Source organism: Theobroma cacao, chromosome 5 (assembly GCF_053813885.1).
Source record: "Theobroma cacao isolate CCN51 chromosome 5, ASM5381388v1, whole genome shotgun sequence".
NCBI lineage: Eukaryota > Viridiplantae > Streptophyta > Magnoliopsida > Malvales > Malvaceae > Theobroma > Theobroma cacao.
Window position 1 is genome coordinate 24,565,005 of NC_142643.1, and position 12,621 is coordinate 24,577,625.

Sequence of the window (12,621 nt, forward strand, 5' to 3'; positions counted from 1 at the left end):
AGGCTACATCTCTTGAAAATGATTTGGAAAAAGTGAGACAAGAGTTCAATTCTATTTTTGAACAAGGAAATTCTCTACAAGTTGAGTTAGAACACTCAAAAACAGATTTTAAAGTTTTAAAGCTAGAGTTGGAAAATAAATCAGAAGCTTTGCAAAAAACACTTGATGAAAATACAGCTCTCAAATGTTCAAAAAGACAAACATCAAGCAGGAACACATATCTTAAGAAAAATTCCCATAATGCTACACTTAAATGTTATAGTTTTGGAAAACATGGACATATATCATATAACTGCTCTAAGAAAAGTAACCTGTAGAAAGTTAGAAAAATTTGGGTTCCTAAAGGATCCTATTGTCATGACCCAATTTCTGGGCCATGACCAGCACATGGGCCCAATGGACGTAGCCCACTAAGCCCAAGCAAACCTATCTATATGTCCTGTTTATCATTCTATCAAAGTTGCTAAAGCCACATTTCATAATTTCAATTCGAAATATTGATAACGATTGCCAACTCGTCGTGGCATTACCACTCAAAATATACACATAAGGTCTAAGGCATACATCTTAGTACTTTACATCACATGTACATATTTACAACAAAAAAATGACTCTAGGCTTCCAGCGGAGTGACCAAGGTGAAGGTGCAGCTATGGAATGCCAAGATACCTACCAAGGATATGAATCTACAAGGACACCTCGACCTAGTTACCGACTGCCTCTTGATCTGAAAACATGAAGTTGAAAATTTTGAGTATAAACCCAGTGAGTGAACATAAGAAGGGAACAAGCATACAATAAGGAAAGTTTGAAGAAATCATGATGCATTTATTTCAAAACAATGCAATTTAGTTTAGTTTTAATAAAACCCCTCATTAAACCCTTAATGAGTTAATCACTTGATGATAAAGGGTCCATGCGCAACAAAGGATTTGAAGAGTGAAAACTTAAATAGCATTCAAGCACATCAAGTCAAGTAAGACAACGGGTCCTCGCTGTAGCAAAATTTGAGCTCAAATTATCAGTGAAATGAGGGTTTCTCAACCGTCTGACCCCTTTCTTTCAAACTTAATTAAATGTATTCCTTAATGTTGGGAGTCCATGATCAACGGTGGTGTTAATGAAATGGAAAATGGGGTAGCAACCAAACAAGGTATCATGCTAGACAGAAAGTTTCTCACTGCAGCGAGATTTGGGTGACCAAAATAAAAAGTTTTTGCCTCAGCGAGTTGCAGGCAGTATAAACAGAATGTTTCTCGCTGGAGTGAGAATCAAGCCAATGTAACCCTCCAAACCCGAGAGTTTTTTGCTGCAGCGAGAAACAAGACACCAACAACAAATTTTCATTCTCTCAAGGAAAGGCCATTTAGCTGCAAAGACAAAATCAGCTTAAAATTGCTTAGAAATTCTCAAGGTTTAACATGAAAGATTCACATGTATTACAACCATATACCATACTCATGAACTTTCTATAACACACATATTTATATATATATATATATATATATATATATATATATACAAATCATCATGTATACCATCCCACCATCATCAGCTCATGTGCACTCCCCACTCGCACATAGTTGGGTCATCATCAGCTCATATGCACCCCACACTGCACATAGTTGGGTCATCATCGGCTCATGTGCACTCCCACACGCACATAGTTGGGTCATCATTATCACATAAAACAGAAGAACATCCAATGCATATTATACATATCAACATATTGTTATAACACATGAACCACTATATAGCACACTTTCACAAGATAGAAACATTCACCAAAGGCTTGTTCCCTAGGTAGATTTTTAAGGAAAAGTTGGATAAAATCATTCAAGTGTTTTGTGCAAATACATTCACATTCCCAAAAAAATTTTGAAATGCAAGTTCACTCACCGGTATTCGTTAAATCTTTACTCAACTTCAACTTTCTTTAATGGTCCAAATGGGGTGGTGGGGCTTCGTTAGAACCTATCATCACATTAACATCATCACCATTAACCCAACTTGGCATTAATACTATTCCAAAGCTATTTTCTAAATTGAGTTCTACTAGTCATTCCTACTAGCCTCCAACTACCATTAAATGGCTATTATTTGCACTACTCTAGTAACACTAAAAATGATTAAACAATCTCAACAATAAAACACTCACAAATCAAATTACTAGACATTATCAACAACTAAAAATAAAGTTTAATTCACTACTCACTTTGGTAGCTTTATAAATTTGAAATTTTTTCCAATAATTTTCCAGGCTATTATAAAAGTTCCTTCTTTCTCTCTCAAAACACCTAGCTTGTGAAAGAAAGTATGGAAGTAAGATTTTTTTCAAGGGTTTTAAAGTGAGAGTGAAAGAGCACAAAGGTTTTATGAAAAGGTGCACAAAAGCATGAAAATTGAAGCTAGCTTGTGGGAAGTTATGGAGGTTTTAAACAAGCTTCTATGGAGAATGAAAGCAACGTGAGATGGGAGGAAGAAGATGAAGAAGAAGCTGCTAGAAGAAAATGATATTTATAGCTCATGCTTATCCAACTCCACTTAAATTACGAAAATGCCCTCAACAAGTTAACTTGTTCTTTTCCAATCCTTCATGTAATCTTTTTACTCGTTTAACACTAAAACAAAGTCCATAATGGTCTAAAACTACTCGAGTTCCCAAAAACTTAAAAATTATGACTTGAGATGAAAAATGTCCATTTTGCCCTTACCGTGGAAATCATCATCATTTTTATTTCCTTTGTCCTTTTACCCTTATTTTCTTCATTCATTTATGATTTAGGCCTACTTAGACCTTAATATTGTTTAAAAACTTACTTTTAGGGGCTCGCTAAGAAAATGACGAAATTACCCCTGATCAGGGATATGGCGCCTATTTCTAGTTATGAGTCTATAAAGGTCAAGGTCTCACACTTATATTGCAACTAACACTCAAGAACCCATCAAAGCATGGGTACCTATAAAGAAAATCTGAAAGTTTGCTTTGTAGGTTGAGCTGCACTTAAAGGAGACATGTTCAAGAGCTCAACTAAAAAAGAAGCAGTCTTGGTACATGGACAGTGGCTGCTTACGACATATGACAGGAGATGAAATGTTATTTGCTCAGCTAGACAAAAGAAAGGGAGGTACCGTATCCTTTGGTGATGATTCAAAAGGTAGAATTCATGGGATAAGTTCAGTTGGTAAAAACTCCTAAACTCAAATTAGTCATGTGTTGTTAGTGAAAGGTTTAAAGCATAATTTATTGAGTATTAGTCAATTATGTGACAAAGGATTTAAAGTATGTTTTGATTCAAATAAATGTGAAGTAATAGACATAGGTACAAACAAAGTCTCATTTATAGGAAAAAGATTGAAGAATATGTAGTTTTTCTTGAGGATCTTTAAATAAATAGTGAAATATGTCTTATTGCAAATGCTAAAAATGACAGCTGGTTATGGCATAGGAGATTAGGACATGTAAGCTTGCATACTATGTCAAAGTTGATTAGAAAGAACTTAGTTGTTGGGCTACCAGATTTAAAATTTGAAAATGAGAAAATATGTGATGCTTGCCAACTAGGAAAACAAGTTAGAACATCCTTTAAAGCTAAGAAAGTTGTATCAACATATAAACCTCTTGAATTGTTACATATTGATCTATTTGGTCCAATAAGCATAACTAGCTGAGGAGGAAAATCTTATGGCTTTGTAATAATTGATGACTATTCTAGGTACACTTGGGTTTATTTTCTTGCTCATAAGAATGATGCTCTATCAACATTCATAATTCATTGTAGGAAAGTAGAGAATGAAAAAGGACTAGCCATAGTTAGCATAAGAAGTGATCATGAAGGAGAATTTGAAAGTGATGAATTTGAGAAATTTTGCAATGAAAAAAGGTTATATCACAATTTCTCTGCACCTAGAACACTCCAGCAAAATGGAGTTGTAGAGAGGAAAAACCGAACCTTAAAGGAAATGGCTAGGACTATGCTATATGAGAATAACCTACCAAAATATTTTTGGGCTGAGGTAGTGAGCACAACAGCTTATATACTTAATAGAGTCTCAATAAGACCCATGATATCTAAGACACCATATAAACGTTACAAGGGTAGGAAACCAAATATTTCTCATCTTAGGAGTTTTGGTTGTAAATGCTTTGTATTGAACAATGGAAAACAGCCCTTAAGGAAGTTTGATGCAAAAAGTGATGAGGCAATATTTTTAGGATATGCATTAAACTCCAAGGCTTATAGAGTTTTCAACTAAAAGACTCTAAATGTTGAAGAATCGATCCATGTAGTTTTTGATAAGTCCAATGCTTTGCTAAAGGAAATTCTTGTTGATGATGATGATGTAGAAATCCTAGAAAAATAAATAGAAGAAATGAGCTTAGAGAATAATAAGAATAATGAAGAAAGCTCACCTAGAAGAGACAATGAAACTCCATCTCTAGAAAACCTGCAAAGAATAAAAAATGAGCATAATATCTTCCAAGAAGTTGGAGATTTGTAAGAGACCATCCACAAGATCAAATCATAGGTGACATTTCTCAAGGAGTTAGAATTAGGAGAGTAACAAGAGAAACTTGTGAATTTTCAACCTTCATATCGCAAATTGAACCTAAAAGTTTTGAAGAAGCTAAAAATGAGGAAAGTTGGATAATGGCCATGCAAGAGGAACCTGACCAATTCAAAAGAAATCATGTATGGTCACTAGTACCTAGACCTTTAAATCACTCTATTGTTGGCACAAAATGGGTGTTTAGAAATAAAGTAGATGAGCAAGGAAATGTAGTTAGAAATAAAGCTAGGTTAGTAGCCCAAGGATACAATGAAGAGGAAGGAATAGACTATGATGAAACATTTGCACTCGTTGCTAGGATTGAAGCCATAAGGTTGTTGCTAGCTTTTGCATGCTTAATGAATTTCAAATTGTACCAAATGGATATAAAAAGTGCATTTTTAAATGGATTCATTCAAGAGGAAGTTTATGTTGAACAGCCACTAGGTTTTGAAGATTTTGAAAAGCCAGATCATGTTTTCAAACTTCACAAAGCCTTGTATGGATTGAAACAAGCTCCTAGAGCTTGGTATGAGAGGCTTTCAAAATTTCTGGTTGAAAAAGGATATGTTAGGGGTAGCATTGATGCTACATTGTTCATTAAAAGATATTTAAATGATTTAATTATTGTGCAAACATATGTGGATGACATTGTATTTGGTGCAACTAATGAGGCTTTATTCAAGAACTTTGCTAAAGAAATGCAGGGTGAATTTGAGATGAGCATGATGGGAGAGTTGAAGTACTTTCTTGGTCTTCAAATTAAGCAAAGTGAGGAAGGAATCTTCATCAACCAAGAAAAATACACTCAAGATATGCTCAAGAAGTTTGATATGCTAAAACTGAAGCTAATCTCCACACCAATGAGTCCATCCATAAGACTTGATCTAGATGAAAAAGGATAGGATGTAGATTAAAAGCTATATAGAGGTATGATCGGTTCACTACTTTACTTAACAACAAGTAGACCAGATATTCAATTTAGTATGTGTTTGTGTGCTAGATTTCAGTCACAGCCTAAAGGATCACACCTAATAGCTATTAAGAGAATTTTTAGATACCTCTTAAAAACTTAAACTTTAGGATTATGGTATTCTAAAGAATCATCATTTAATCTTGTAGGCTATTCGGATGCAGACTTTGTAAGAAGCAAAACTGATAGAAAAAGTACTAGTGGAACATGCCAATTTGTAGGAAATATGCTAGTATCTTGGTCAAGTAAGAAACAAAACTCTGTAGCACTTTCAACAGTTGAAGCGGAGTATATTTCTCTAGGTAGTTGTTGTGCTTAGATTTTGTGGATCAAACAACAACTAAGAGATTTTGGAATTAAAGTTCATAATGTACCAATCTTTTGTGATAACACAAGTGCAATCGATATATCTAAAAATTATGTGCAACATTCTAGGACAAAGCACATTGAGATTAGGCACCATTTTGTTAGAGATCATGTAGTGAAAGGTGATATTAAGATTGAATTTGTGAATACTTTGCATCAGTTAGCAGATATTTTTACTAAACCCCTAAATGAAGATAGATTTTGTGAACTTAGAAGGAATTTAGGAATGATTAATCTGTAGGAGTTGTGAGGAAATTATTGGTTCTTACTCATAAAACAGAATGCATTTAGTCGACTAAGATGAATTTTAGTCAACTAAAAGTACTCTGTTAGTCTTAAATAATAAGACTCAGTCAAACAAATGAAGAAAGAATAAAATAATGTGTACCGGGCAATAAAGAAAAGAAGAAAAACCGCCTAGGAGAATTACCAAAAATTTAGAGGGAATTTTAAAATTTTTAAGCAAATGAAGTGAGGCAATTTTTAAGGGGGAGACGAATGCTTTTCCAAGTGAAATTGAAATTGCTAACAACTTCCTTTTTCTTTACAATTTCTCTCCCTTGAAACTAAATATTTGAAACTAAAACTCAGTCTCTCTACATTCTCACCTTTGAAACTGACTCACCCAAAACCAAAACCCTCGAATCCAAGTCAGAAATCTTCAAAATCAAAATGGCAAAAACCTCTTAGAGTAGAGAAATTACTTAAAAGAAAAAGGAAAAAGACCACTAGAAGAAGGATCAGAAACTAAAATGCAGAAGAAGAAATAGAAATTTATGTATGCTTCAACGATTGAGAAATCTAGGAAATAGAAAGAAAAGAAGCATAAATCAAAAAAGAAGAAGAACAAGGATACTACTCCCGAGAAAGGTACTACTTCTTCTTCCAAATTCAGAAATAGAATGCATGAAGAAAGGTTTAAGAAAATTGAGAATGCTTCCATTACCTATGGGAAATACATTGATTGGGAGAGTTTCAGTGAAAATCCAAAAATTCAGACTAGCTTGTTAGATTATTTTGATGATTTGAAACTGAAAGAGTATAGCACATTTAAGAATAGATCCTATAGTGCTAGCTTAGTGAAAGAATTTTATGCCAGTATAGCTTTAGGAGAAGAAGAACTAGATGATTCTGACGATTACATTGAAAATGGATTAAATGTGTTTTTGAATGGTAAAGAGTTTGTGGTTACTGCTAATGATCTTGGAAATTTGTTAAAAGTTGAATGTGAGGTAAGAGAGTTTGAATTCCTAGAGAAATATGACCCATCCTCATTGTGGGAAATCATCCCTAGGAGAAGAGAGAAATACTCATCAAAGAGCAATGCTGGTTTGATAACCAGTCCCAAATAAGATTTTTGCACTATTTTTTTGCAACAAATATCTAGGGCAGAAATGCGAGTTTAAGTTACATCAGCCTTCAAGATCTTTGGCTGATGGAACATGTTTTTAATGGGGTTGCTCTAAATGTAGGCAAATTCATGATTGAAAAGATGAAAGGAGCATGCAAAATTGGGAAAATTAATCAACCTTATGGAAATGTGATCACATCCTTAATGCAGAAAAAAGGTGTTTGGGCAGAAAGATATGAACTAGATATGGTGAAGAGTAGAGACCAGGCTATCTACTTAGGTAGTCTACCTAAAATGGGTTATAAGTTGGATGGAGAGAAATTTACTAGAACACTCAAGGTCTCTGCAATTCCAGCACCAACAGAGGCATCATCCTCACAATTCTCTAGTGAAATGATTTTCAATCTTTTGATGAGGATAGATGGAAAACTCACTAATAAAGGAGTTAGATTGTAGAGGATTGAATAAAAGGTTACTACACTGGAAAATGAACTGAAGGGGAAAGAAAAGCCATCAGAACCTGCTACTGCAGATTCCTCTAAAACACCAAGTGCACAGCAAGGTGCTGAGGATTCAACTTTGCAAGCAAAAGGGTCTGCTTCTCATGGTACAAATTATGATGTTCAAGCTGAAGGTCATGAGCCGGAAGAGGAACAGCCAAGAAGATCACTCTCTCTTGAGCTACAGGATAAGGATGGATCTAATCAAGGTACCAAAGTACTTGAATCTGATCAAGAAAACACCCCCACTAAACCCCAGTCTCAACTAGAACCTCAACCATCTCCTCCACATTCTGAAGAGGTTTCAATCATGGGATTGTTCCATCAAATGGTTAGGGAGGAACAAGTTGAGAAATAAGCAGTTAAGGAAAAAACTCAACAAACAGCACCTGCACAAGCTTTTAAAGTAAAAACAAAATCTGGAAAAGAGAAACAAAGAGTCATTGTAGCATCACAAGAAAAGGAAGCCACTGCAGAGAAATCCAAGCCAGCTCTAATATCTTCTTTGCAAGATCCAGTCAATGTCTTTGACAAATCCTCACCAGAACCTTCCCCTAAAAAATCATCACCTCTACGAGAACCTTCTCTTTTCCTCTGAATCCTTTTTATAGCATTGAATCCACACCCTGTGATACCTCAGATGACTTAAAACCCCTTAGTTTGATGTTGACAAAAAGAGGGAGTATGGTAGAACCTTAGGGGGAGAAGGAACCAAGAAATTAATTAAAAAAAATGTTAGGGTGGAGGAACCAAGAACTTAGGAAAGGAAGGAAGTAGAAATGAACTAAGGGCAATTTAGGAATATAAACTTTTTTGTTGTTTTTCTACTGTTTGTGCCATGATGGCAACTTGAACACTTAACTCTAATCTTGTTGTTTATATTTTTATATGTTTATGGTACTTGGCTTATATGTTTATAGTATGTTGCTGCTGATAATTGAACCTTTGTTGATATTCTGCTATTTATGACATTTTAACTGCTGTTAATAAAAGTCTATCACTACACTGATGTTGAGATTTGCATACTGATTACTGATCTGTACTATAAATTATGTTTGTGAATGGATATAGATGCTAAGTACAGTGTATCTAATGATTGTTGAATGGTATAGAAAAAATCTGGTAATAATATGTTAATGACAAACACTGCTGAAATTTTGATGAGAAACTGTCAACATTCATCTACTGCAAATTATCTTAAAAGATCTGCATATATATATACTCTGAATGAATGGTGTCATTTTCTATATGACATGAATAAAATCTGCTAAAATAAATAAGCTAAATATGCACACATTAAGGGGGAGCACACACTTAGGGGAGCAATCCTCACTTTCTGCTGAAATTAAAAAGAATAAAGGACAATGTGCTGTTAACCAATGAATGTTTTGTCATCATCAAAAAGAGGGAGATTGTTAGCTCCGTCAGTTTTTAATGATAATAAAACATTCCCATCTCATTTGTGTTTAACATTTCTATCCAAGTGTGCAGGACAAAAAGTCATATGGAAATAATAAATCAACCTTTCAAATGTATATATCAAGAATCATGAAAATGAAGAAAAATGATTGATCAACTAAGAGGAAAGTCTTTAGTTAGATAATAAAGAAAGTTGGTTGACTAAAATTTAAATTGGAGAAATGGTGGGCTGAAGAATGTTGAGAAACAGAACCAACTTAGTCAACCAAGATAAGGGTTAGTCGACTAAAAAACTACTGCCAAAATCTGAACTTCAAGATAGAACCAACTTAGTCGACTAAGTGATAATTCTATTTTATAGAAGTATTTTATTCCAATTTTGTTATTAAATATTAACTAAGTTCTCAATTTTCAATTATAATTTACTTATTTTTAGTTGTTTTTATAATTAGGTTACTTTTAAGTTAGTTATTTTAATTTTCTGTTATTTCTTTTAATTTGTTTATTATTTATTAGTTTTTATATTTTTTATAGGATTAAAGGTGATTTGGGCTTACTTTTGGAAAGTAAGGTGTTGAAAAACCTAGAATCTATTTGCATATGTTTTAGTATTTTGGCCATATCTCGAGCTACAGAACTCCAAATGATGCGATTCTTAGACCATTGAAAAGATAAGAGACAGAGATACAACTTTTATGAAGATCACTTTGCTCATTTCTACTTCAGAGATAGAAAATAGTGTTAGAAAATGGCTGGACATACTGTGCCAGGAATGAAAATTTGTAAAGATTGACAATTGATTTTTGGGCCTCTTATTACACTTTTAAGCCCAATTAAACCCTAGGTCAGCTTAAGGAACTTTAGGTTAAGCTTATTAGTATAAATAGGATATGTTTGGCAACATTTGGTACACATCTTTTGAGAGATTCAAGAGGCTAGAAGTTGAGGTTGAAACTTGGAGATCAAGTCGGCAATAATTGTTATGTGTTTTTCCTTGACTTTTAATTTTCTTGTTACTTTCAATGGTTAAATTTATTATAATGTTATTTGTTTTTGTAATTATGAGTGGCTAATTTTAGTTTTCTAAGATTGCAATTGAACTCACATGTAGTCTAGATTTTTATTCTCTTTCTTACTTATTGTTTGATGGGATTTGAATTGTTTATTCCAATTTGTTCTTAATGCTTTTTAATTGCCTGATCATCAATTAAATTGATCTAGGAACCTAAACAAACTTGGGAAAGGGAGTTTAGAGTAGACTAAAATTGGGATAGCATATGATCATATTAATTGATTTGCGTATAGGATAGGGATATACCTATAGGCCATATGTAGCCAAATCAGAGTCTAAACTTAATGAGTCTATTTTAATTTCAATTCAGATAGGGATATAGCGTTTTGGTTAAAATAGATAGTTTTATAAAATGAGTCGGGAGACCTTTATAAATAATTTAAGACTCTAGGTTAGGAATTCAGCCCATTGAAATAAGTTAAGTAAGAGAGGTAAGATTTAGATGAAGTGTGAGGGATATTGTAATCCTAGGCTTGTTTGATTTGATTTTTACCCCATTATATTTTTGCTTTGATTTTTCTTTTTAGTATAAATTTTGGTTAATTAGTCTTAGTTAATTAATTTAGTTATTCTAATTTGATTATTTGGATAAGATTAAATTATTCTAATTTTACTACTTAGTAAAGTTTTAGATTAATTCCTTGTGGGATCGATACCCTGCTTGCTAATATACTATCTATTCGATACGTATACTTGCATAGTAGGATTTTAACTGAGAAGATTTTTGCGTTGGAGGAACAAGGATAGATTGAGACTATTTCCATTTTCTCTGAAGGATAAAGCAAAGAGCTGGCTTAATTCACTGCCTAATGGGTCTATCACTACGTGGGAGGACTTGGCTCAAAAGTTTCTTACAAAATTCTTTTCACCTGCAAAGACTGCAAAGTTGAGGAACGATATCACTTCATTCACACAATTTGATGGAGAGTCTTTGTATGAAGCTTGGGAAAGGTTTAAAGACCTATTGCGAAGATGTCCACATCATGGGATGCCTGATTGGTTGCAAGTTCGAACATTCTACAATGGGATGGTTGGGTCAATTAAATCCACAATTGATGCTGCTGCTGGTGGGGCATTGATGAGTTAGAATGTTACTGATGCATATAATTTGTTGAAAGAGATGGCTTTGAATAATTATCAATGGCCTTCAGAAAGGTTGGGTTCAAGAAAAGTTGTTGGAGCCTATGAAATTGATACAATGGCCAACTTTGCTGTGCAAGTTGCTACATTGTCCAAGAAATTAGACACACTAGAGTCCATGCAGTTCAAAATTCATTTGTAGTTTGTGAGATGTGTGGGGATGGCCATTCAAATGATCAATGCCCATATAATTCTAAATCAGTCCAGTTTGTGGGGAACTTCAATAAATAGCAGAACAACCCATATTCTAATACTTATAATCCTAGTTGGAGAAACCATCCCAATTTCTCATGGAATAACAATGCAGGGCCTTCCAATCCAAAACCAAACATGCCTCTTGGTTTTCAACAACAAGTTAGACCACCAGTTCCTCAAAAGAAGTCCCAAGTGGAAGAACTTCTTTTGCAATATATATCAAAGTATGATGCTATAATTCAAAGCTTTGGAGCATCCTTGAGAAATCGTGAAACCCAAATGGGACAGCTTGCAAATTCTGTCAATAATAGACCTCAAGGTTCCCTACTTAGTGACACATAAATCAATCATAAAGGTAAGGAACAATGCCAAGCAATCACTTTAAGGAGTGGAAAAGAGATTGAATGGGTGAATGAAAAAGCAATTGAACTTGAGAATGAAGATGTTGATAAGGAAGGAATGTGTGAGAAAGATAGTGAAGTTGATCAAAAAGAATATGTCAAGGTAGAAAATCATGGAACTTCTCAAGTCATCCATCCTCCACCACCTTTTCCCCAAAGGCTCCAAAAGCAAAAGCTTGAAAAGCAATTTCAGAAGTTTATCGATGTCTTCAAGAAATTACACATAAGTATACCTTTTGCTGAAGCTTTGGAACAAATGCCTAATTATGTCAAATTTTTAAAGGACATCCTCTTCAAAAAGAGAAAGTTAGGTGAGTTTGAAACTGTCTCCCTTACAGAAGAGTGTAGTGCAATTCTCCAAAATAAACTACCACCAAAACTCAAAGACCTAAGTAGTTTCACAATCTTTTGCACAATTGGTAATTTATTTTTTGCAAAAGCTTTAAGTGATTTAGGTGTAAGTATCAATTTAATGCCTTGGTCAATTTTTGAGAAACTTGGTTTGGGGGAATGCAAACTCACTTCTGTTACTTTGCAATTGGCTGATCGTTTTTATGTGTATCCAAGGGGAATTATTGAAGATGTTCTTGTCAAGGTAGATAAATTTATTTTTCCAATTGATTTTATAATTCTTGACATGGACAAAGATAGGC

The 12,621-nt window shown here is 33.9% G+C and overlaps 1 non-coding gene across 1 annotated transcript; it reads right to left on the reverse strand.

Moving 5' to 3' along the window:
- Positions 1 to 11,115: 11,115 nt before the first annotated feature.
- LOC148762497 (small nucleolar RNA R71) lies at positions 11,116 to 11,222 on the reverse strand. The gene has a single exon (XR_016026798.1). It is a non-coding gene; the product is annotated as a small nucleolar RNA R71 (small nucleolar RNA).
- Positions 11,223 to 12,621: the final 1,399 nt, after the last annotated feature.